The 25,713-nt window shown below is 40.9% G+C and overlaps 1 protein-coding gene across 3 annotated transcripts in view; it reads right to left on the reverse strand.

Annotated features, from left to right (window-relative positions):
- Positions 1–25,713, reverse strand: part of schip1 (schwannomin interacting protein 1) — a 534,426-nt gene that overhangs the window by 54,397 nt on the left and 454,316 nt on the right. The gene's annotated exons all lie outside the window — the stretch shown is intronic.

Below are 25,713 nucleotides of genomic sequence, written 5' to 3' on the forward strand. Positions count from 1 at the left end.
TTTCCACAAACATCCAGCGTAAGTACACACACGTAGTCCTCTCACGCCTCCACTACTCATCACAAGAGCCGTAAACACTAACAGCATCCTCGCACGGTGGTCCTGGACAAGTTCACCACTTCACTAGTTAGAAACTCTGCATTAGAGCTGCGTTAGTAATCCAGCAATCATCATCATTTTAATGATTAGTCGAGTAAATGGAGTTTTTGAAACCCATAAATTGCTAAAACCTCAAACCTTTACTATACATCTTTACAAATTAAGAATATGTGAGTTGTTTTCTGGCTAATTAATTAATTCCTCAGAGATTCTGGTTGGTTATTTGAGTTCCTGCTGTCTTTCTATCATCTGGAACCAGTCTGCCCATTCTCCTCTGACCTCTCACATCAACAAGGCATTTTCGTCCACACAACTGACCTCTCACTGGATATTTCCTCTTTTTCGGACCGTTCTCTGTAAACCCTAGAGATGGTTGTGTGTGAAAATCCCAGCAGATCAGCAGTTTCTGAAATACTCAGACCAGCCCGTCTGGCACCGACAACCACGCCACGTTCAAAGCCCCTTAAATCCCCTTTTTTCCCCGTTCTGATGCTCAGTCTGCACTTCAGCAAGTCGTCTTGACCACCTCTACATGCCTAAATGCATTGAGTTGCGGTCATGTGATTGGCTGATTAGCCATTTGTGTTGAACAGCAATTGTACCTAATAAAGTGGCCGGTGAGTGTATGTAGAACTTTTTTTTTATAAAGGGGTCCATATAGCACCAGAAAGGCAGTTCTGAAGGCAAAAGGGGGTCCAACCTTTTACTAACTGTACCTAATAAAGTGGCCAGTGAGTGTGTCTTTATATTTATCTAATACAACAGCTCTTTTGTTAATGTGATATAACTGTTATTAATGATATTAAGCTGTTTATGACCTAATTAATAATCATTTTCACTTACAAAAAGTCATGTGCAAGCACAAGTGTGACAGGGCCTAATGTGTGTAAACGCTACAGCAAAGAAAAAAACGCAGCTTAACCGTTTACTGTAGCTCTTTTTCACATGGTTACCTCCATAAGAGGACTCCGTTACTCTGCTACTGCTGCAGTTCACACATCACCTGTCATCCTTTAACAGAGAAAATGAAAGAGCCTAAAGTGCAGTGTATAGATGCGTGTAAGCTGGTGTACTTGTGCAATGTGTGTGTGTGAGCATGCGAGTTAATCCCTTTCTCTTTCAGAAGCCCAGTACAGACAGGAGGGAGCCTAATCCGTCCATGCCATCTGGCCTTCACTAAAGCAACACAGAGCCATCCTAACCCAGATTAACCCTCTTCTCTCTGTGCTCCTCTCTCCTCTTTCTCTCTGCACTGACAGACCGCAGGACAGAATCTCTCCTCTAAGTGTTATACAAGCTCCTCTTTCCAAATAGGTCATCACTGAAGATAACTCAATTACAAATAGCTTATTAACATTAAAAAAAGTTTTTCGTCCCGCAGTTTTCGAGTGAGAAACACAAAACTTTGCGTTTCCCACACCCGAAGAGCACGCTTGTGCTTTTCTAAGCGGTCCAACGTATAGTTTTCATAAAAACGATTTTCCCCATGAAAATGGAAATGAATGGCAGAATGTTCAGGATATTCAAGTTTAACTGCCACAAGTGATGGCAAGATGCGCGTCTTTCACACAGACACTCATACACAGTACACACAGACTCACACGCTTACAGCCTAATGCATAACAATATTAACACAAATAATGGATTTCAGGTGGCACTGCATTTAAGGTAGCCGCAATTTGAGGTGGCACTGCATTTAAGGTGGCAGTGCATTTAAGGTGGCGGTAAATTTAAGGTGCTGGTGGTTTAAGATATCAGTGTATTTATCAGTGTAGCAACCTTCTAACCTTACCAACCACCTTAGATACAATGGGCATCTAAGCAACACTTTAGCAACCATCAACAGTCTCCCAAAATTGTAACGTTTTAACATAAATCGCTGACTTGTTCAAGCCAACCTAAAGTTTGTTCACAAACTTTCCCTTTCTAGTTTTTGTTTACTATTTCTAATCGCATTCCCATTAGCATTATCTAATATGGTGGCACGTTAGCACATTAGCCTGCGATAGAAGCTGCTTCATGGTATCAGTCAGAGGAATCAGTATTACTATCGCTGTACGTTTAAGTGCTAGTATTGCTGCCAATACCAAGAACTACAACTTTAATGAACTGCTGTCAATACAGAAGTTTATTCGAAGAACTACTGCTAGAGACGTCTATAACTGTACTCAGTGAAAAACACGGTAGAGATGAGGGTGCAGTGAATGGGAGGTATGTGAAAAAGGCAATGACACATTTTTTAGCCGGGAATCACTTAAGGAAGAGGTTGAGGATCTCTAAAGGTCCGCCTGATGGAATTGCAAAATGCCAGCGCTCTTCACGTCTTTACGTCTTCTTGAAGGGCTGCAGTCTTGAAGTGGGCACTGAGCTGTACAATGCAGCAGATCTTTGAGGACTGGAAGTGAAGAACAGCGTATTCCAAGACCATAATTGATATGTGTCCTTCTTTTAAAGGCAGATACAACTGAAGAGGAAGCGTGTGAAATAGACCTTAATGCCCTGGAGGAAAAAACTAAATTTACACATTTTTATTATTTGCTTATGAAGTTAGAGGTGCTAAAAGTTTAAGCAGCATTTATGTGGCATAAACAGTGACGTCATGCAAAATGATTTGCCTCCTTTTCGTGACCACATCAACATGTCAATATGATGAGAGACATCAATATATAAGTGTAACTGGTGTGTCATATCACACCCTGCTCACTCTTACTCTGGACAAACGTTATGCAAATGAGCTGAGCAGTGGCCAGTCAGATTGTCGATATGTGGCACCCAATCGCCCATAGTGAAGCTACAGTTGAGATTAAATGCTGGAACACCAACCCACTCAGTTCATATCAGCCTGGCATACAGGTTCACTCTGGCATCTCAAGCCTGCTTGTGCTTTAGTGACTGTTAAGAAGAAGGTCAGTGACACACTCCCAAAGTGGCCAGCAGTGACAGAAGTAATTTGGCTCAGTGTAATTACATAAGATTTTTAACATCAAATTTTTGCATTTTATTTTTCCCTCAAGGTCCATATATGAGATTTGTGTGGATTTAGGTATCAAAAAATGGTCATAATTCATCTTTACGTGACCTTCATTATACTTTCAATTTAAACTGGCTGTTTTTGCTACTGTGCTATATGTAAATGTCTGATTGGCTGCCCAGTATTGTAACTTGTTTAACAAAGCACTCTGTGCCAAAACACTCCTGAGTGGGTGGAGTTAAACTGCTGCAGGATGAATAAGTGAATATATATATGAATGACATCACAGAAACATAAAATTTAAAGCAGTTTGAGCACCTGAACTCCAGAAACAAGCTCCAAACCAAGCACATATACAAGACTTCAAAGTTGCTATATTTTTAGTTATTATTATTTATAATATTTATAATATATCAATGCTGCTGGAACAAAACCTTGTATCTCCAAAATGCAAAATGGTAACAGAAAAAGAAATAAACATACTTTATTTTCAATGGAACTCAATGGAACCAGACGTTTTTCCAAGACATTTTGGACTGTTTCATTTGGTCCATTCATCATGACATTTACATACGATGTAAAGGGGAACAGGCACTTTCAAATTATGTCAAAAACTAAAAAAACAACAAAAATGGAGATACAAGCTTTTGTTACATAGCTAAAACAAAAGTGTCAGCCAACTGCATAGCTGACCTCCTTTTGTCCATATTTATAGATAACAGTGTGTCACAGTGTCAGAAACCACAAAATCAAGTCTATTAGAGATATTGAACATCTCCACACAGTTGAAGAGGAAATGTGGACTTAGGCCTGTGGATTTAGGCCTGTGGTTTGCAGGATGCTCATCAGTCATCAGTCATAAGATTCTATTACTGGTTAGCTACATTAGCCTAGCCTCGCAGCTCCAGTGCAAACCTAAAGAAGCATATTTTCCAACTTCTCGTGGCTGATCGACTGTTTGGACTAAAGATATTTTGCCAAACTGTTCTGCCAACGTTGAACCCTTTCTATTACAATAACGGAGCATCAAACTCTCTTGATATTATGTCAGCGGTCAAAGAAGACCAGTATGTCAGAGTTCTGGGCCAGCGTTTAAACCATCAGGCAGGCAGCAGTTACGATCGCCATTGATCCCTGTTACATCACCCTACAGTTTCCCCACTACCAGCCAGTGTGTGGTTTAATGAAGTGGATGGAGATAGAGAGCGCTTTGATCGCCCTCTCTTACTCGGAAACCCGTATCACTTACTCTCTCACTTCCAGCCAGCGAGTGAGCACACTAGCCTACATCAAACTAGCGGGATTTTAAGCCAGTGATGGCTAAAGGGAACGAATTAGACGCTGTCATGAAGTGGTGGGAAGATTTAAGGGGAAGAGCAGACAGAAAATATACATTTCAATTCACACATTAAACAGCCAGCTGTGCTAGAATATATATATTATATTATGTTATATTATATAATATAATAATATATATATATGTACTCTGAACAGACATAATATTAAATCACCTCCTTGTTTCTGCATTCATTGTCCATTTTATCAGCTTGTAGTTTTACAGTTACAAACTGTAGTCCATCTTTTTTTTTGCATACTTTGTTAGCCCCCTTTTACCCTGTTCTTCTGAGGTCAGGACCACCACAGAGCAGGTACTATTTGGGTGGTGGCTCATTCTCAGCACTGCAGTAACAGCAGTTACTCAACAGCAGTGAGTGGATCAGACGCAGCAGTGCTGCTGGAGTTTTTAAGCACCTCAGTGTCGCTGCTGGACTGAGAATAGTCCACCAACCAAAAATATCCAGCCAACAGTGTCCTGTGGGCAGTGTCTCTGACTTTACATCTACAAGGTGGACTGACAAGGTAAGGGTGTCTTGGGGAGGTTGGGGGGAAGCCTATTATATCGATGGTAACGTTTTTTCTCTTCTACAGTAAGGAGAGTAATTTTAGCCATCTTTTACCCCTAGTTATGTTCATTCGGAGCAGCAAAGCCAGAAATTTGGTCCCAAATGGCTGCCACAACAGAAACATCACGTGACTGAAACCGTAGGATACCATAGTTGCACCATGTCCCATTAAACAGGGCTATATTTGCTGTGAAACATGCTGCCTGTCTTCTTTAAGTACTGCCAGTATCCATACATTGCTCAGAAAAGTGTATTGTGATATAATCTACCATCACAAAATATTACCATATTATCTATTTCTACTGGATTAGTGACATTTAAAGTGGATTTTTTGCCGAACTATCACTTTAACAGACGCAGGGGGTGCAGAATCTAAAACCGAGACTGTGTGGCATGCAGAGTAATGGGTAGTGGCGCTGCAACTGACCATGTCAGGACAGATCCATCCTGTTTAAAGGACAGTGGTCAGCAGGCTAATATTTTCACTACTGTGTAGAAGAGATGGGTGAAAGCTGGACGCTTAGAGGAGAAGAAGTGGGTCGGATGCTCTGCTTGAGAAAAACATGCCTATTTTTGGCAGGTATGCAGTGAAAAAGGCAGAAAAATATTCAAGCATTGAGTTAAAAAGTCTCCCGTGATTCCACCCCCCACCCCCCTCCACCACCGTGCACTTTTTCGCTGCCTTTCTCAGAGTGCTGCAGAATACTAATGTGGCCCAAACCCAGGGGACGACTTTGAAGTGAGAATCTCTGAGCTTTGATTCAAGACAGCTCTCTCTCTCCTACTCTCTCTCTCTCTCTCTCTCTCTCTCCTACTCTCTCTCTCTCTCTCTCTCTTATTGCCTGTATTTTGCTCTTAAATATACAACCATTTTCATCTCTTGTTGGCCTCAATGCTTCTGTTTCAAAAATGAAATGGCGTTTGTGTGGCTTCATGTTCTCAAATTAGCAATAACTTATTTTTACTCTCTTAAATGAAACAGGCCCTGCCCTAAAGACCTAAATATGTAAATGAGCTCTGTTCTGATTGGCTGCCCTCTACAACACCTCATCAATAAACCAGTCCAGGCTGAAACGCCTCTCATAACTGCAGGTGGAGCCTGCTGTCGGCCCAAAATATGCACAAGTGTTGGTTTTTGTGACATCACAAAAACAGTCAATTTAAAACAGGCTGTTTTTGCAGCTTAGTTAGCATAAATGGGCTGTGAATGATGTTTTAAACTTCACACACTACATCAAACTCTTTCATTTCAAAGAAATTCTTAACATTCTTGCTTCCCATTTGTAGTTGTATTTTAGGCACTTCTGGTCGACTGAAAATGACACTTTCTGTCAATTTTCTTAGTGGAATTAACCTTATTCGCCAGGGTATATTTTGAATTTAAGTGACCAAATTATTCAGTAACTGCATGAAATAAATGTCAATTTTTTATTTTATTTATTTATTTTTAAAAAAGCTCCTCTCAAATTAACAGCACATCACACATACTGCTATATGCTTACAATTTACTGCTGAAAGCCAAAAATCTCAGACGCTCTTTGTATTATTTTATATAAGTAATTTTTACAGAGCAGATCACTGAAGAGATGCTGTCTGTTTATAGTTTAGAGCCCAGATTTGGGGAAAAACGGGTCGACTTTCAGTAGAAAAACAAACTGAGTTCAGCTTCTTTTATTATAAGGGTTTAAAATGACATCACCGTCTATTAGACTGGAGAGAGTTACAGCCTCACACGACGCCCAGCTTCTGAATGGAGCTTATGAAATATGAAAGTTATGAAGAACATGACGAAGTGCGTTTGGAACCAATGAGTTTTAGACTCTATGTGAACAAACAATCCACAGAGAACACACTTCTGCACATTTAATACATTATTACTATTACAAAAAATTAAACATAAAAAGTTATGGTACATTTTGCTTCATTTTTTCCAGTTTAACCTCTTATATGGTCAGGGCTCTCTGCTGGGTCACAGGTTTTATTACATACTTTTATAACATAAGCACAGCTCAACCAGCCTGCACTGAAGTCCCTTTAGTTACTGAATAATAAGCCTTAATATGTAATATGCGTGAGATTTTTAGGGGTTAAATAAATAAAATTGCACAGAAAATTGCTATTTTGAGTATTTTTAAGTTTGTTCCCTGTAGAGGATGACCTGCATAATTGGTCACAGGTCGCTGTTGGCTGGATGTTTTTGGTTCTCAGTCCAGCTGTGACACTCGGTTGTTTATAAACTCCAGAAACATCCATCCATGAACCAAAAACATCCAGCCACCAGCGACCTGTGACCAATAATGCAGGACTACAGGATGACCAACACAAACTGTGCAGCAGTTCTCTGACTTTACATCTACAAGGTGGACTGACAAGGTCTATTAGAGTGGACAGTGAGTGGACACAGTGTTTAAAAACTCCAGCAGCACTGCTGTGTCTGATCCACTCTCACCAGCATAACACACACTAACACACCACCACCATGTCAGTGTTACTGCAGTGCTGAGAATGATCCACCACCCAAATAGTACCTGCTCTGTCAGGGTCCATGGGGGTCCTGACCACTGAAGAACAGGGTAAAAGGGGGTAACAAAGTATCAGAGAAAAAGATGGACTACCGTCTGTAATTGAAGAACTACATAGTGCTCCTATATGGTCAGTGGAGTGGACAAAATGGACAATGAGTGTAGAAACAAGGAGGCGTTCCTAATAAAGTGCTTGGTGACTACATATGGGCCCTTTAACCTGTCCTTAACTAAAGCTTCATATACGGTTACATGGATTACAGTATGAATTTTGACAGTGCAACAGTGGCAAATTACCAGTTATGAGTGTCAGTATTGACTACAATGTTATCAGCTCAGATATATTAATGAATGATTATTATGATATGAAATATTATCCACCTGGACATTTTACTCCCAAATCCCTCAGTCTGTTCCTTCTCTTTCTGTTTCCTTGATACGATCACAAAAACTCCCCCTTTGCCAAGGAGCCCATCTCGATGAACAAACAAAGCCCCGCCCTGGCAGGATTATCTAACCAAAGGGGTGACCTGGATTAAGCAGAACTGGATTATAATCTGTATTTTGGCAGCTAACCAGAACCATCGGAAAGCAGTGTTAATCTTTTATTCACATATTTGTGCTTTTATGAGTGTGACCTCATCGCTTCTGATCAGATCCAGTGATGTAAGGCTGATGCTTGCTGCGAGATATGTGATAGCGGTGATGTCATGGATACTGGAATCGAGAAAGCATGTTGCTGGTGTTGAGAAAAAATCCCTGTACCTCCTTGCATCATTTTACATAAACTGGAAGCAGCTGTTGTGCCCTGTAGGCATTTTTCCTGCTCTATGCTAAAGAATTCAAATCTAGTGCTCACCAAGTTTTATGATGTTTAAAACCCCTACCTTCTACTTCCACTCACTGGCCACTTTATTATAAACACTTATCTTGCTCTTTCACTCACTGGTCACTTTATTAGAAACACCCCTTTGTACTTCCACTCACTGGCCACTTTACTAGAAACACCTACCTTGTGCTTTTACTCACTGGACACTTTAGTAGAAACACCTACCTTCTACATCCACTCACTGGCCGCTTTATTACAAACATCCCTTTGTACTTCCACTAACTGGCCACTTTATTAGAAACACCTAGCTTGTGATTTTACTCACTGGACACTTTATTAGAAACACCTACCCTGTGCTTTTACTCACAGGATACTTTATTAGAAACACCTACCTTCTACATCCACTCACTGGCCACTTGATTAGAAACACCTACCTTGTAGCTCCACTATACAGGTGTACAATAAAAACTACAGCCCATTTGTTGCTACACAGTCTATCAACCTCCCTCCATTTATTTATGGTCAGCTTCTGACCACAAAGTCACTGCTGACCAGATATTATTTGTGTGCGAGGCTGACTAACACAAACTGTGCATCAACAGATGGACTCCAGTCTATACCATGGACAGACGTGGGGTTTGTAATAAAATGAACATGAATGATATTGAGGCCTTTACATTACTGGGTATTAAACGTAGCTGTATGCTCTAAATAAGTGTGATGGGGTTAAGTGTCATCTCTGTCCAGTCTAGTGATAAATCAATCAGTAGGTGGGACTGATGCAATGCAGTCGGAGAGCTGGCAGAAAGCCAAGGAAGAGTCTGAGAGTGGACGTGTGTGTGCGGGTCCGCATACAAGCATGTCCAGAATTGCCCTCTTCACTCGGAATAACAGAACGATCTCGCGAGTCCAAATGCAGACAGACTAAATATAGCTGCGGGAGCGTCAGAGCCGTGTTCTAGCGCTGAGACACAAACACATCCAGACATGCAATAGGAAAATCCCACCAACGGAACTGATCAATTGCTCAATTACATAAAATAAAACATGTGAACTACAGCTAATTAGGTCAACAGCAGACCAGAAATCTGAATGATAATGAGGACAGTGCTTTGACATCTGTTATAATGGTCAGAACTATATTAGTAATCCAGTTTTCTATCCATTACTTTGACGAATAATAGCGCAATCTCAGTTTTATATGCACATAACCAGGCTTGACTGAACAATAACAAACAAATGCATGGCCTCAAAGTATTCCAAGTATTCCAAATACTCTTATACTCCTTACTTTACTGGAAAAGCACAGTGTTTAAATAATGTGGCAAAAATCTTTTTAAAATGTATGTAGTATCATCAAACAAGCTAATCACTGATCAAGAAATAACATTTTTGGGTAATTTGGAAATTGAGTAAAAGAATTTATTCAATCTAAAGAAGAGCGAAAACCCTAAAACAACCTGACAACCACCTGGAAGCCCTGGTAGACCTCAAAACTGCCCCCATCAGATAAACAGCACTTTCATCTTTGAGAGAGAGGAGAAAATCAAGCTGCTTCAGGTCTGAAAACTTCCACGGGTGTTTCTGTCCATCCTTCCACTGTGACAAGACGACTCAGCGCTATAGGTGGACTGACCGCCCCAGAGTCCAGACTTCAACACCACTGAATGTGTTCGATTACTTCAGAAAATGATCGACCAGCTTCTAAGACTGAACTTTGGAGGTGTGGAAAAACTGAAAGCCAGGCTCCCCCAAACCGAATGGATATAATGAAGGTAAAGAGTGAAACACCTGACACGATATTTAGTGGCTGAGGCTTCTGTGTCATTTTCTGTATTTATATTCATGCGTACAAACATGTATATTTACACATATATGCACTACAAGTGTAAATAGAAGGACATGTATGTATCTGTGTATTTGTTTACAGAGCATTTTTAGCGGTGTTTGAAGTCTTGGCTATTAAAATGTATGTTTTTGCTGATTTCTATGCCTTTTAAATGCACAAAAGCTGGAAAAGTTGGAGGTTACTCATGGGTGAAGAAGGAGAAAAACAAAGAAAACAGAAGAAGGAGAGGAGATTAAAGAGGCCTCTGATGTGGTGAAATCACAGCGTTTCCTCAGAGAACACGGCATCACACGTACACACGGGCAGAATGAAGAGTTCAGTGTGGAAAACAGTGGCGGTCCCTCCTCTCCTCATTAATTTCTCTCCTGTTTGTTCTCTCCGGCTCTCTCGGCAGGAACGGATGCGCATGGCCGCTTTTAGAAAGCTGACATTTCACTAGGTGTTCATGATGAATGCTTTACTCCACCAGCTCTGAAAGGAGAGCAACACTGCACTGCCTCCAGCCACAGAGAAAACTCAGCACAGCCTAAGGAGAGGAGGAGAGAGGAGACAAGAGAAGAGGAGGAGAGAGGATGGGAGGAGCAGAAGATGAGAAGGAAGCAGAGGAGGAAGAGGAGAGGAGACGAAGAGAATAAGAGAGGAGGAAGAGGAGAAAACAGAAAATGTGGAGAGGAGAAGGGAAGGAGGGGAGGAGGAGAGAGGAGAAGGCAGGAGGAGGAGAGAAGAAGAGGAGAGAAGTAGAAGAGGAGCAGATAGGAGAAAAGTGGAGAGAAGAAAGAGACAGGAGAGGAGAGGAGGAAGAGGAGAGGACAGGAGAGGATGAGAGGAGGAGAGAGGAGATGAGAGAAAAAGAAAAGAGATGAGAATAGGAGAAAGAAACGGAGGAAACAGAAAAGGAGGAGAGGAGGAGGAGAAGAGGAGAGAATAGGACAAAAGAGGTGAGAAGAAAGAGAGAGAGGAGAGGAGGAGGAGAGAAGAGGAGGAAGAGGAGAGAACAGGATAGGATGAGAAGTGGAGGAGAGAGGAGACCAAAGGAGAGGACAGGCAAAGAGAGGAGAGAAGGGGAGAAGAGAAAAGAGAAGAGAAGAGAGGAGAGGAGAAGAGAGGAGAAGAGAGGAGAAGAGTGGAGAGGAGATGAGAGGAGAAGGGAAGAGAGGAGAGGAGAAAAAGAGAGGAGAAGAGGACAAGAGAAGAGAGGAGAAGAGAAGAGAGGATGGGAGAAGAGAGGAGAGAAGAAGAGAAGAGAGAAGAGGAGAGGAGAAGAGAGGAGAAGAGAGGACAGGAGAAGAGAAGAGAGGAGAGAGGAGAGAAGAGAGGAGGGGAGAAGAGAGGAGAGAAGAAGAGAAGAGAGAAGAGGAGAGGAGAAGAGAGGAGAGGAGAAGAGAGGAGAGGAGAAGAGAAGAGAGAAGAGAGGAGAGAAGGACAGCAGGAAAGAAGATAATGTGTTTCTCTCACTCAGGTGGCGGTGAATTAAGCTAATATGGCCAGAATGCTGTCTGTCCAGTTACTGTGTTAATACGTATCACTGTTTCACTGCATTGTTGCTTTTTTAATGTAAATATATAATTAAATACTCCTTCATAATATACACATAACGTCTGGTTCTAGGATGTTACAGGGCTGAACTGTGTTAAAGCTGAACGCAGCTCTTCATGTGGAAGATAATAGGAGCTCGTTTTTGCTCACTGTCTCAGAAGCACAGGCAAAAAAAGCCCACCGGACCGTTATTTGAGAGAAATGTTGGAATATTCCTTTAATTAAGGGTTACGTGCTCTTTCCTCAGGTCAGCGCACACTGAGGAGGAGACAGATGAACTCTCCATGAGCTGGCCCTCGGCCTGGAGTACCAGCACACCCGCGGGAAAGAGGGACGGAGAGAGAGAGAAAGAGAAGAGAAAGAGGGGCTGAAATAGGAAATAAAGAGATATTGATAACAGAAGGCAATGAATGCATAAACATAAATTCTGAAGGCTAGTAGGCAGCAGATCAGTCTACATAAATGAGATCATGCTAATGGTGCCTCATTAACTTCCATTCAGTGGTAGCATCATAAGGTTTTTGACCATCTCCAGCCTTTATGTTAGATCTTCTAAGCCGTTTCTCCTTCTGGGTTGTGGGGGGAGCTGGAGCCTATCCCAGCTGGCATTGGGCGGAAGGCAGGATACACCCTGTACAGGGCAGGGCAGACAGACAGGCAGACATAAACATTCACTCACACCTAGGGGCAATTTACCATGTCCAATTGGCCTGATGCATGTCTTTAAACTGTGGGAGGAAACCCACACAGACACTCGGAGAACATGCAAACTCCACTCAGAAAGGACCCTGGTCGCCTGGCCGGGGAATCGAACCCAGGCCCTTTTTGCTGTGAGGTGACAGCGCTACCACACCACACCACACCACCCCACCATGCCACCCCTTTATGTTACCTCAAATTCCAGCTTCTTGAGTCACTGTTTACATTCAGATACAGCTTCAGATATTCCTGATTAGTCAGTGAATCAGAAATATTCTGTTACTGATAATAGAAATAACTGTTAGCTGCAGTACACTTAGCCCTGCGAAGGACTGCTGACCTGTCCAGGGTGTATCCTGCCTTCCACCCAATGCTAGAATAGAAGGATAAGTGGCTTAGAAGTTGTGTGTGCGTGTGTGCAGTACACTTAAACCTACACACTTAAAAAAGATGGTTCTATACAGGTTCTTCAATAAAGACAGTGGCTCTACATAGAACTAACACTCTGCTTAAATGGTTCTGTGCATGGAGAATGTGTTGTATATGGTTCTATATAGAATCTTTTTAAAAAGGGTTCTTCTACTGCTACAAGCTCTTGACATCATAACAACAGCAGAACCCCTTTTGGTGCTATATAGAACCGTATACAACACCATTCTCCATAAATCTGAAGAACCACTTCACCATGCAAAGAACCCTTATTGCATGCAAATGGTTCTGTGAGTGCTCATGGTTTTATATAGAACCACTGTCTTTACTAAGGAACCCTTGAAGAACCATTGTTTTAAGTGTAGTGTTCAGAATTTGAAGACGGTGTCCCTTTAAGAGCTCAGCGAGAGACACAGGAGCTCTCAGGGAATATATTTTTAGACACCAAAACAAGGCCCTCGATCACGGACTCTCTCTCTCTCTCTCTCTCTCTCTCTCTCTCTCTCTCTCTCTCTCTCTCTCTCTCTCTCTCTGTGCCTCTGCACACACACACGCATATATACATCGCTCATGTCAATGAGCCAAATCCCTCTATTCATGCACACACATTTAATGCACTCTGATGTGCAGAGCTTTTCCACTCTCATACAGAAACAGTTCACTGTTGTTCTTGTGTAATTTGATTCCCTTCATTCTTATTGTGTTGTTCTATAGATGCCAAGTACACACATTCAGAGCACTGCAGGATTCGGAGACTGTCATTTATTTTCCAGACCGTTATTTATTTTCCAGTCAAAATAGCCATTAGGCACATGTTACTCATTTTCTCTGTGTTTGGAAAAAAAAAAAGAAGACCCGATAACTAAATATAGTATCACATTTCCTCAATAAGTATCACCTGTGAGTGCATTTATAAGTGCACTTAATAATCTGATAACCACAGAAAATCTGATTTTGTCAGTAGTTCATGCCTTTTCAATGCATTTACATGTACTTGAGTAATCAGATGATGTGAAACTCCGGGTCTATATGAGTCTGACAGTAATCAGATTCCTGCTTTGCATCCGGACAATAAACTCACAGAAGAAGATGTGATGTAAACGTAACGTAAAACTCGGACTTGATGTCACAGCATTAAAAAACAAAACAAAAAAAAAACATTGCGCCAATTAACCTGAGAATATAAAAAGCTATCAACTAGAACAAGAGAGGGTTCAGCTCCAAAAGTGTTTTGCTGCATCTTGTGACGACGCTGCTCATTTCCAGTACCACTGTCTGTTTTCTCACGTGCTCAGATGTCAGAAATCTGAAAGAAATCAGAGTAAGAGTTCACAGGCACTGAGAAATCTGATGACTGAGCTGAAATCCAGCCTCTTTATCAGATCTCTGAATCGGATTTCTAGATCAGAGTATGGTGTTTACATGACCGTTTGAATAATCAGACTGCAGAAATCACATTATGAGTGGGTTACTGAGCGCGTGTAAACACATTCGTTGTGTCCTCTCTGTACCTTTATTCCAGCTTCCGTTCTTTTCAGGAGACTCACTTTCAGCTCCTCAAGTAAATCTGCAGACTCACCTCCAAAGTTCAGACTTAGAAGCTGATTGATGATTTTTTTTTTTTTAAGTAATCAACCCCATTCAGTGGTGTTGAGATCTGGACTCTGGGGTGGTCAGTCCATCGTTCAGCCTCTTTGTTTGATGTGTCCGTCTCCTTTTCTCAGTGAGGTTCTTCTTGATCCACTACACATCCATTCAGACCCATAGCGCTGAGTCGTCTTCTCACAGTGGAAGGATGGACAGAAACACCTGTGGATGTTTTCAGATCTGAAGCAGCTTGATTTTCTCCTCTCTCTTAGAGATGGAAGCTTTCAGTGCTGTTTATCTGATGGGGCAGTTTTGGTGTCTACCAGCTCTTCCAGGTGGTTGGTAGGACGCCCATTGTCTCTGTAGCTGTTAATCATTTTTTGGAAAAGTTTTGGAAAACTCACTTACTTTGACTTTCTGCTTCCATATGCGAGCTGATTATTTTGCATTTAATTCCCTCAGAAATCTCTCCTGAAAAAAGACCACCCTGTACTTAATGGCTGTTTTGACTGTGAACTAAATTAACATAGAGAAGTCTCTGACGTTTGCACAGTACTGTGCTGTTGAAAATAGTACTCGGTGTTCACTCACACACAGTATCTTGTGTTTGCTGAAAGTGGTGTGTCATTTTCCCCAGCACAAACCCTGCTATTTACCAGAGCCAGAGTGGTCCCACCCAAACAGCCCAGACCCCTCTACAGACCCTGAAGAGAGTCCAGGAGCAGACGAGAGCGCACACTTACTGATGGCAGAAACAACCAAGAGAATCTCAAATGCTTTGATTCGTTCTGAACTCTTGTGCTCGAGGCAGAAGTTTTTGAAACACTCCCTGCATCAGAATCTACTAGATTCAGTTCACACCAATCAGAATGACTAACAGCGCAATACAGTGTTTACATGCAGTTATCTGATTATTCAAATGGTCATGTAAACACCATACTCTGATCTAGAAATCTAAATAAGAGATATGATAAAGAGGCTGGATTTTAGCTCAGTAACCAGATTTCTCAGTGCATGTGAACTCTTACTCTGATTTCTTTCGGATGTCTCAATCTGAGCATGTGCAGAACAGACTGCGGTACCAGAAATAAGTCAGCAAAACACTTTTGGAGTGACGCTGAAACCAAACACATGCTTGACGAAATAACGGATTTAAATATTCGTCATCTTCTAGATGATCATATTTTCAGGTAAAGTGGCTCAATGTTTTCTTTTTAAGCTGCAGCATTTCGAGTTTTACATCACATCTTCTTCTGTGAGTTTATTGGCTGGTTGCAAAGCAGAAACATGATTACTGTCTGACCTGGAGTTTCACATTATCTGACTACTCAAGTGCATGTAAACATGTTGATCAGAATCCTGACAAAATCAGATTTTCTGCAGTTAGCGGATGATTAAGTGCATGTAAACGCACTCAGTAATGCAATAAAACTGATGATGTGTTACTATGTAAACAAAGAACTGTCAAAAACAGCACATACAACCATTATATTCATACCATATGTAATAAATAAATAAAATCTTTTACACCTCTATAAATCAGCACGCTATTGTTTTGATATTCATATGGCAACAAGCTAATACCTGATATATTGCCATGCTGCTATTTTGTACATACAGCTATAATTACTTGTAGAGGCCACACTGTGAAACAAATGTTAAAACAAGTATTTCAGTATATCAGTATATAGCCTAAAAAAGTTTAAGTTGCTTTAAAGGAGCACTACATGATTCTGGAGAACGACTGTTGATATTTGAATTCAACGGCAAACACAGCCGTACCTTTAGTGCTCCTTCAGAAGCTCTGCCCCCCAAACTCTTGGATGTTCATTGCAGAGGCCAACTCACTTTTATTTTTCCATAAGTGGTCACCATTATGGCCATAAAACCCTTCACAAACACTGTACAGGCAAATACCATGATATAACACTAGAGCGAACAATAACACAGCCAGTAATGTAGCTAACGTTAGCTAGGATTTGGGTTAGCAAACGATCGCTACAGTTGCTGCTGTGAAGCGAATTGGTTGCTGTCACAAACATTTACAAGCGGGACAAAAGAATACGGACTGATTCTGTGAGAAAGCAAAGCTGAGTTGCTGTTACCCGCCTGCTCAGCAGGAGCGGCCTCCTCATCCCTTTTCATTGCATTTCAACTCTTAATGAAGCTGAGTCAAACTCTTTTTCGAATTTCATCTTTCTGTTCAAATGTTTCCGTCCCACCTTAAATCGTGCACGCGACCTGTGCTGGGCAGGGCAAAACAAAACGTGGGGAGGGTGACGTTTTCAGAGGTCGGTGACTAATCACCGTCAAAGTGTTGAGTGAACTGAACTTACTTAAGTTTAAGAATCGGAATAAGAATCTGTGTCTTACACTCTTTTTATTTTTAAGGCGGCACAACAAGTAACCTTAAAGAATAAACACTTAAAAATGTTTTTTTGTAAAGAAAATGGTTCTATATAAAACCATAAACACTCAAAGAACCTTTTGCATGACTATATGGTTCTCTGCATGGTGAAATGATTCTTCAGATTGACTGAGGATGTGCTGTGCATGGTTCTAGATAGCACTTTTTTAAAAATGGATTCTACACACTTAACATTGTAATCAAATTTTTCACCGTAGAATATTTTTGGTGCTATGTTGAACTTATTAAAAAAGAAAAACATCTACAGCACATTCTACATTAATCTAAAGAACCTTTTACGATGCAAAGAACCCTTTAATCAAGGGTTCTTTGAGTGTTCATGGTTGTTTACAGAACCATTTTCTTTACTAAAGAACCCTTAAACAACCATCTTTTTTAAAAGTCTAGGTCAGGGCAATTAATCAAATAGTGTTTTCAATCACAATTTTGGTTTCCAATGATTATGAAAACAAGATGAACGAGATTAAATGACTATTGTGTCGTAATTCGTTTGACAGTGATGCTCTCGTTTGGTCTTGTGTTATAAATCCAGAGCCGCTGTTTCCTTTACAGCGGTGTGCTTTTGCCCCTCCCTAAACACCCAAACCGTATTTATTTTGGTATTTATTTTGATTTATTTATTTAAATGTAGGCAGCACGGTGGCATGGTAGGTAGCACTGTTGAGTTCGATTCCCCAGCCAGGTGACCAGGGTCCTTTCTGTGTGGAGTCCTCCCACTTCCCAAAGACATGCAGTCAGCCCATTTGGACATGTTACATTGCCCCTAGGTGTGAGTGAATGTGTCTGTCTGCCCTGTGATGGACTGTCGACCTGTCCAGGGTGTTTCCTGCCTTCTACCTGATGACAGCTGGGATAGGCTCCAGCACCCCCACGACCCAGAAGGAGAAGCGGCTTAGAAGATGTATTTAAATGTATGTTAATACCTATTATTTATGTATCTGTTTTGCATCCATTTTTAAATTTGCTTTTCAGTTGAATTACATTTAAAGTTCTGATTAAAAGACCATTTTTCTTAATAGTGTTTAATAATTGCATCATGTTCAATTCGAGGAGTGATCGTGTTAAATAATCAACTCAATTTTTATTTTAATCGACTCAAATTAATTGTCCAAAATTATCATAATTATGATTTGTGCCATAATCAAGCAGTCCTACTTAAGACACCAAACAGAGCAGCTAGATGTACACACGTACACATGTAAAAATGTTTGTTTTCCTTACATACTGGGGACACTAGATCTCCACAAAGAGCTACAATCTCTCTCACTCGCAAACAGAAAACCCTTCATGTCCAAATCGCCTCTTATCTTTTTATTCGCTCTGACAGAAGAGGATGACGCTCTGTGTGAATGACTTTTTCATTTTTCCCTTTTCTACCTCGTTCTCTTGCCCCCAGAGAGTGACACCCGGCTATAACACGCTGTTTAACACTGACATGAAAGCCAATTTCCTCTCTCTCCCTTTCACTCTCTCTCTCTCTCTCTCTCTCCCCGCTTCAGTGTTATTTTGGGGAGGGGGGCTAGAAAGACGTCTCCTGCTGATTTCGAACCACAGTGGGAATGTAAAAGAGGCTAATGCTTTGTGACAACTATAGGAACTAGCCGTTTAGGTGCTAGCTTGAAAAAGCACCAGTCTGAGGCTGGAGGCCAATCAGAGGGCTTAGAAGACCGGCCAAAGGGTCAGAGGGCGTGAGGCTCAGGGCTAAAAGGGTCTGGTGTGAAAGGCTGCGAATGCAGAGCAGCTGGAGAGCTAAAAAAACAGACTCAGCATCAACGATACACTGTGGCTGAAAAAGTGCCATCATAGTGACCTAGCATCTGCTGCCCTTCATCTACGGGGCGTTTCTGACCACAGAGCCACTCTCTTACTGGGTGGTGGGCCATTCTCAACCTAGCAGTCGCACCGTTACACTTATATCAGCACCACACACACTACCATGCCATGGTCAATGATGTGCTTAGAATGGCCCACCACCAAAATAACATCTGGACAACAGTAGTCTTGTGCAGCAATAGGGGGGCTATCATTCTGTAAGTGTACACTTACTGTAGGTGTTTCTAATAAAGTGGCCAGTGAATGGAAATTACAAGATAGACGTTTCTAATAACATGGCCAGTTAGCGGAAGTATAAGGTAAGTGTTTCTAATAAAGTGGCCGGTGAGTGGACACAGGAGGCAGGTATTTCTAATAAAGTGGCCGGTGAGTGGAAGTACAAGGTAGGTGTTTCTAATAAAATGGCCAGTGAATGGACACAGGAGGCAGGTGTTTCTAATAAAGTGGCCGGTGAGCATAATCATCCTATAGTGTAACTGATTGCCTAAATGCATTTGCAGAAACATGCAGTATCAAATCTATTATAACGATCACACACCATCTAAAACGTTACTGATTAAACTCTCTTATCAGTGGGTGCGAAATCTGCGTATCTCTGTTTGTGTGTGCGTGTGTGAGCACATGGTGGCAGAGGTGTGTCTGTGTGGATGTGTGTGTGACTCAGCGGTGAGTACTGGGAGGTGAGGCAAGGTCTGCTGAGCAGACAGTGATGAAAAGCGCCGCTGCAGGCCATGTGTTTCTAACACAAACAAACTGCTGTCTCACCCCCAGCACCACGGTAACGCAGCAGGGTTTGCCTTGATGACATCATCCTCACAGGGCGTGCAGACTCTCTCAGAGCCGACTGCGGCACGACTGTACTGACCGAAGGTATGCCCAGCAATTAATTATTGACTCTCAATGGACAGCGAAGACATGCCATTCTCAGCAGAGAGAGAGAGAGAGAGAGAGAGAGAGAGAGAGAGACAGTGCTTAGTAATGGAACACGCTCAAGCTTATAATTTCAAAGTTTTCCTATTCATGACTTTTTTTTCCCATTTTAATAAATAGAAAACATACAATGTGTTGTAAGTTGATATGGAATTCTTTCTCACTCATAACTCACTGAATGAAGTGGAAAAATTGTGTGGAAAGTGCAGATTCTAAACTTTAAATTTACAGATCTGTGACTTGGAATAAACAAGACATACTTCAAGACATTTTCACAATACACAATTACCAGGATATTAATTTTTTTTCTAATATCTGAACGCTGTAACCGACAAAGTGAAGTAGCATTTAAAAAACAAGTTAGTTGTGTTCAATATTCCACATACTGCACTGAGCACTGGACTAATTAATGCTCTGTTTTGAATAAATTTACAGTTGGTCAGCGTTCTGCTATGCTCAGAAGAACATACTGACCTCATATATGCTCTTTTGACTGAAAGGACACAGATTCCCACAGATACACTCCAAAATCTTGTGGACAAAAATCTGGTGGGGGCAAAAAAGGGGCAACCCCATAGTAAATGTTGGAATGGGATGCCCAACAAGCTCATGTAGGTGTGATGGCCAGGTGTCCACATACTTTTGGCCATATAATGTAGATTCTAATCAAGATGGTCAAATAATTATATCATTTACAACCAAAGGGCAACAAAAAAGGAGTAAAGCTTCCAACCCACAGAAACACTGCCTTTGTGTGTCTGTGTGAGTCATAATGTTTGAGGGATTAAGAGGTGATTCTATGTCGCTCACTGATAGAGGCGTAATGTGCTGTCAAAGGTGTGTTCAGTTGCACACCTGGCCAGCCATCAAAACACCCAATGACCCCTCTGTCCACTCCTGCTGCGTTTCAGCTACAGACCTCAGACTCTCAGACATGTCATAACAATTGGAAGCTGAAAACAGCCAGTTTGACACTAACATACAGTGGAAAACACTTGCTTCCTGCAAACCCAAGACTAATAATCACTGCAGCCTGTTATTAGGCTTCCCTCCGAACCCTCGGCTTCATGCTGTAACGCTCCTGTATAGGTAACACATGTTTATTATCCTCCATGCTCCTCTCTGAACACCTGGACTTTATTAAGAAGCTCTGTATGAGGAACAAAAAAGCCTGAGGGGGATTGCAGAGGGGGCCTATATGAGTTTTGATCTGGCAGAAATACTTGATACTTGAATACCTTTTCTCAATATACAATATGTATCCCAATATGCTTAGACGAAGTTGTGATGAATAGAACGCACCGGCAAAACAACTGTGCTACATTTTTTAAAAGGCAATGACAAATTATGGGTACAATAATAATTATTAATCATTTATATTAACATTAATATGTATTTTTTTCTGTAATTCAGCACTTCCATAAAAACCTCCTTTAATATCCTTGTTGTCAGAACAAAACCTTGTATCTCCAGAATAGTAACTTTACAGGAGAAGGAAAAAACTTACTTTACTTTTAATGTAAGTCAATGGAACCCGACTTTTTTCCAAGCAATTTAAGGTTGTTTCTTTTGGTCCATTCATCGTGATTGATGAATTTACACACAATGTAAAGAACAATAAGCATTTTTAAATGATTTAAAAAAAACTGAAAAACGTTGAAAATGGAGATACGAGGTTTTCTTCTGACAACAGCAATATATTTCGCTAATGTTGGCAGAAAACCTCATATCCATTTTTGTCATTTTACAGTTTTGGATATACATACACTGCTGTGTCTGATCCACTCATACAATCACAACACACATTAACACATCACCATCATGTCAGTGTCACTGCAGCGCTGAGAATAATCCACCACCCAAATACTACCTGCTCTGTGAGGGTCCATGGGGGTCCTGACCACTGAAGAACAGGGTAAAAGGGGGCTAACAAAGTATGCAGAGAAACAGATGGACTACAGTCTGTAACTGTAGAACTACAAAGTGCACCTATACAGTAAGTGGAGCTGATAAAATAGACAATGAGTGCAGAACCAAGGAGGTGGTCATAATGTTATGCTTGAGTGGTGTATATGACATATGTATGTGTGTGTGTGTATATATATATATATACACACACTCCCCACTGTATTTGTCATATTCTTATTGCTCTGTATCCTTATTGTCCTGTATGTTTATGAATTTGTTCTATATTCTCAATGGAGCTCCTGGAGAACAATACATTAGTCCAATGCATGTACGTTATACTAAGCATTGACAATTAAAGACCACCTGACCTGACTTAAAAGGGTTGGCTTTAAGTACCCAGCTCTATTTATTACCCATCTTTACCCTACAGACTAAAGAAGTTAAAAATCTCACATGCCATTAGATACACTCATCTCTTTACCTGAGTTAGTTTCCCCACTTGCTGCTTGGAATCCAATGTTGATTTCAGATAAGTACTCATTCACCAAATGTAAGAGAATCCAAAGTTACTCTGCTGGTTATGAGCCAATTAAAAAACTCTTGTAAGGCACATTTAAAGTCCCACAAGTGAGATTACAAGCAGTGAATCCAGCGGGGAGTCCAAACTAGTTTGCTCAGCACACGCGGCTGAGTGAGTGTGTGTGTGTGTGTGTGTGCGCGTGTGAGGGCATGCTGAGACACACACGCCTGTGCAGGAGGAGGAGGGCGGTCAGCAAGGAGGCTTTTGTGGGCTTGAACTAGACGGCAGGCACACCCTTATGAGGCTGCCCTGTAAAAACCGCTCTGGGATCAGTTGAGATTTGGGTTATTTTATAGCTGTAATAGCTGCAGGATCAGGAGGCTGATACTGGATCAGTCTGGGTAACAACTCAGCAGAACCCTGCACTCCATTTAACTTTCTCTAGAGAAGAGTTCCACCCTGTACTACCCTCAGCACACGTGCACCCCGACCCCCCACCCCACCCCCCACCGCTCTCTCACTATTCCAGCATACCTTCACACTGTTTTATGCTGAAGTTACTCCTTATTCTCCCAAAGCCCCCCCCCACCCTCACCCCACCCCCGCTTGTCACGGTACAGCACTTCTCCCGTCACAACATCTCTCCCAAAATGGAACTGCAAACAATGCAATGCATGATGTCTTAAATACTTAGAGAAATGAATATATATACTTTCATATTTTAACTCTAATTTGTTTCTATATTTTATTTCTACTTAATTAATTTTATTTACATCTTTGCCTAATATATCGCTGCTGTTGGAAGAAAAACTTTTTTTTGTCATTTTTTTGTCATTTTTTTTATAGAATTTGAAATTTGATCTCCATTCAAAACTAAGAATGTTTTTCCCTTCTCATGTAAAGTTGCGGTTCTATCTATCTATCTATCTATCTATCTATCTATCTATCTATCTATCTGGCTGTTTGTCTGGCTGTCTCTCTGTCTGTCTCTCTCTGTCTGTCTCTCTCTGTCTGTCTGGCTATCTATCTATCTATCTATCTGGCTGTTTGTCTGGCTGTCTCTCTGTCTGTCTCTCTCTGTCTGTCTGGCTATCTATCTATCTATCTATCTATCTATCTATCTATCTATCTATCTATCTATCTATATATCTCTGTCTGTCTGTCTGTCTGTCTGTCTGTCTATCTATCTATCTATCTATCTCTGTCTGTCTATCTATCTATCTATCTATCTATCTATCGATCTATGTCTGTCTGTCTATCTATCTATCTATCTATCTATCTATCTATCTATCTATCTGTCTGTCTGTCTGTCTGTCTGTCTGTCTGTCTGTCTGTCTGTCTGTCTGTCTGTCTGATAGTCATTTCGATCTGATTTGCGAACATTATGCTAACTGGTCCCCAAATGTAGCTCTGATTATACGTTTTATGTATTTTTGCATTTCTTTGTGTCCTTGGATACTTTGAAATGCACCTTAAGTAAATTCCATTACTTTATTGTATTGATGAATTATCATCCTTATTGTTATTAACATAATGCTTATTATAATTAGCATGATGGTTACTGGCGCTCATACGTTTTTACTCACTATTATCAACATTAGCCCTCTTTATATTATATCATTTTTTTAGCATGTTTCATGATTACATTTTTGATATTAGTGTATTTTCAGGTTTGATTATTTTGGGTTCCCTGAAAAGTGCTTATAAACAAAATTCTATGAAGGACATTATACTATAATTAATGTTGTGCTAACAGACTCCCATTGGTTTTCATTCACTCTTAGCAACATTAGCATTCTTGGTTGAAGTATATCTTTCACTCTACCAATGCTAACAGTGATTTTACTGGTTTAGTGATATTAGCACATATAAGTTAGCATGAATTGCTGGATGAAGTATATCTTTAAAACAAATAACACTATCTGATTGAACTGATTTAGCGTGTACTCGTAAGCATGATCAGATCTGTGTATAACATGAATATCATCACTACTTAAACACACTTGCCAACTGCATGTTTGATAAAAAAGCAGAATTAATTCTGTTTCACTGGATTTAGTGCAACACAATGTGTGAAATGTTCAATAAAAATCATTGTATTTAGAGTTTTTAGACTCTGTTTAGACAGAATTTTTAAAATGTGCAACTACTTTGTCTGTTCTAACTTAACAGATGCTGGGAAAAATTATTATTGTGACATATCATGTCCTGTAAAAGCTTCCTGAAGTACAGTGACATGATATTTTTCCATATCGTACATCTCTAGCATACATTAAAACAATACAAACGCTACATTTTCTCACTAGATCAAGTTTTGCTCAGCAAAGTGCAGCAGCACTCAGGAAGCAGGGCCTAATGAACCTTAATAATGCTAACTTCAATATGTGACACTGTGATATATTAAGAAAACATCAAGGTACTCGTTGTTATCAGAAGTAATGCTTCCCTTGCCCTTTATTCATTCATTTCCTGTCTTTTTCTTCCAGTCTACGCTGTTTTTATGCTGGAATTCGGCCCTCAGTCTCTACGCTTCCATTAAAGCCTGTGATAACAGCCGCTGCTCCATGATGTCACTGTGGTTTGGTTTGTCTGCATTTCCCCTGTTATTATGCTATTTTTCCAGCTCTCTTACTCCTAACCCAGCTCTCTCGACCTCTCGCTCAATCTCGTCCCCTGACGTGGCACTGCAGTGTGGCTCGGGTAAATGCAGAACAGTGTGAGTTGTGGGCAGAGTTCATTTGTGTCTGCACAGACACAGACTTGCCTCGCTCGGCACTCTCGTCTGTGCAAACATCAGCGCCTCTCTCCCTTTCCCTCTCTCACATTCCTGTTGATCCCGTCTCATCTGTGCTGCTATCAGTTATCTGCTGTGGCTCGTTCCTTCGTGCCGGCTGCTTTCTTCCCTTTTAGCATTTTATAAGCGCTCAGAATAACTCGCTTGCGCTGTGCTGTGTAACTAATGAAGCCAGACTCACTTCACAGCATGTTTCTGTGACACACAGCTATAGACCAATGTAAGGATCTATATTCAGGATTACATCGGTCAGGAATACGTCTGCTTTAAAGCAACAGTTCAGCCAAAAGTCAAACTTTCCCTCTTATTTCAAATGTAGCTGATCAGCCCAGACGTGTTATGTCTGAAGTTTGCCTGTTTAGTTTTGTACTGGAGCTAAAAAGTAGTGGTAGCATAGACCCCCCCCCCCCTCCCCAACCCCCTCATTTAGCACTGTGTAAACTGTGTCTGTATCAACAATAGATGCAAACCGTGTTAAGCTGTTAAAGTAAAGTCATTCAGAGCGGTTTGGTGTGAAACACTCTGCTCTAGAGAAACTTACAGAGTCAGAGCTGTTCACAGTGGTGGTGACAGGGACCAGACGTCTCAAGAGTTTCATGCCTCTGAAAGCTCCCTGCAATTATTTGAACTAAGCTCAATTATTTTCCACAGTTGTTTTCCTTTCATAATCATATGCTTATGCTCCAACAAATGGAATTACAATTTTCATCAGCTGGTTTGAGACAAACGCATGAAATGTTTCTGTCGTCAGTTGAAAGTTATTAAGTTTCAGCAGCTAGAAAGCAAGCTAATCACTCAATTTGGCCATTTATTATGTTTATACTTAATTTCATGATTGTCATGAAATCGTCATATGCAGATGTTTTGAACACCCC

Source organism: Pygocentrus nattereri, chromosome 19 (genome assembly GCF_015220715.1).
Source record: "Pygocentrus nattereri isolate fPygNat1 chromosome 19, fPygNat1.pri, whole genome shotgun sequence".
Taxonomy (NCBI): Eukaryota; Metazoa; Chordata; class Actinopteri; order Characiformes; family Serrasalmidae; genus Pygocentrus; species Pygocentrus nattereri.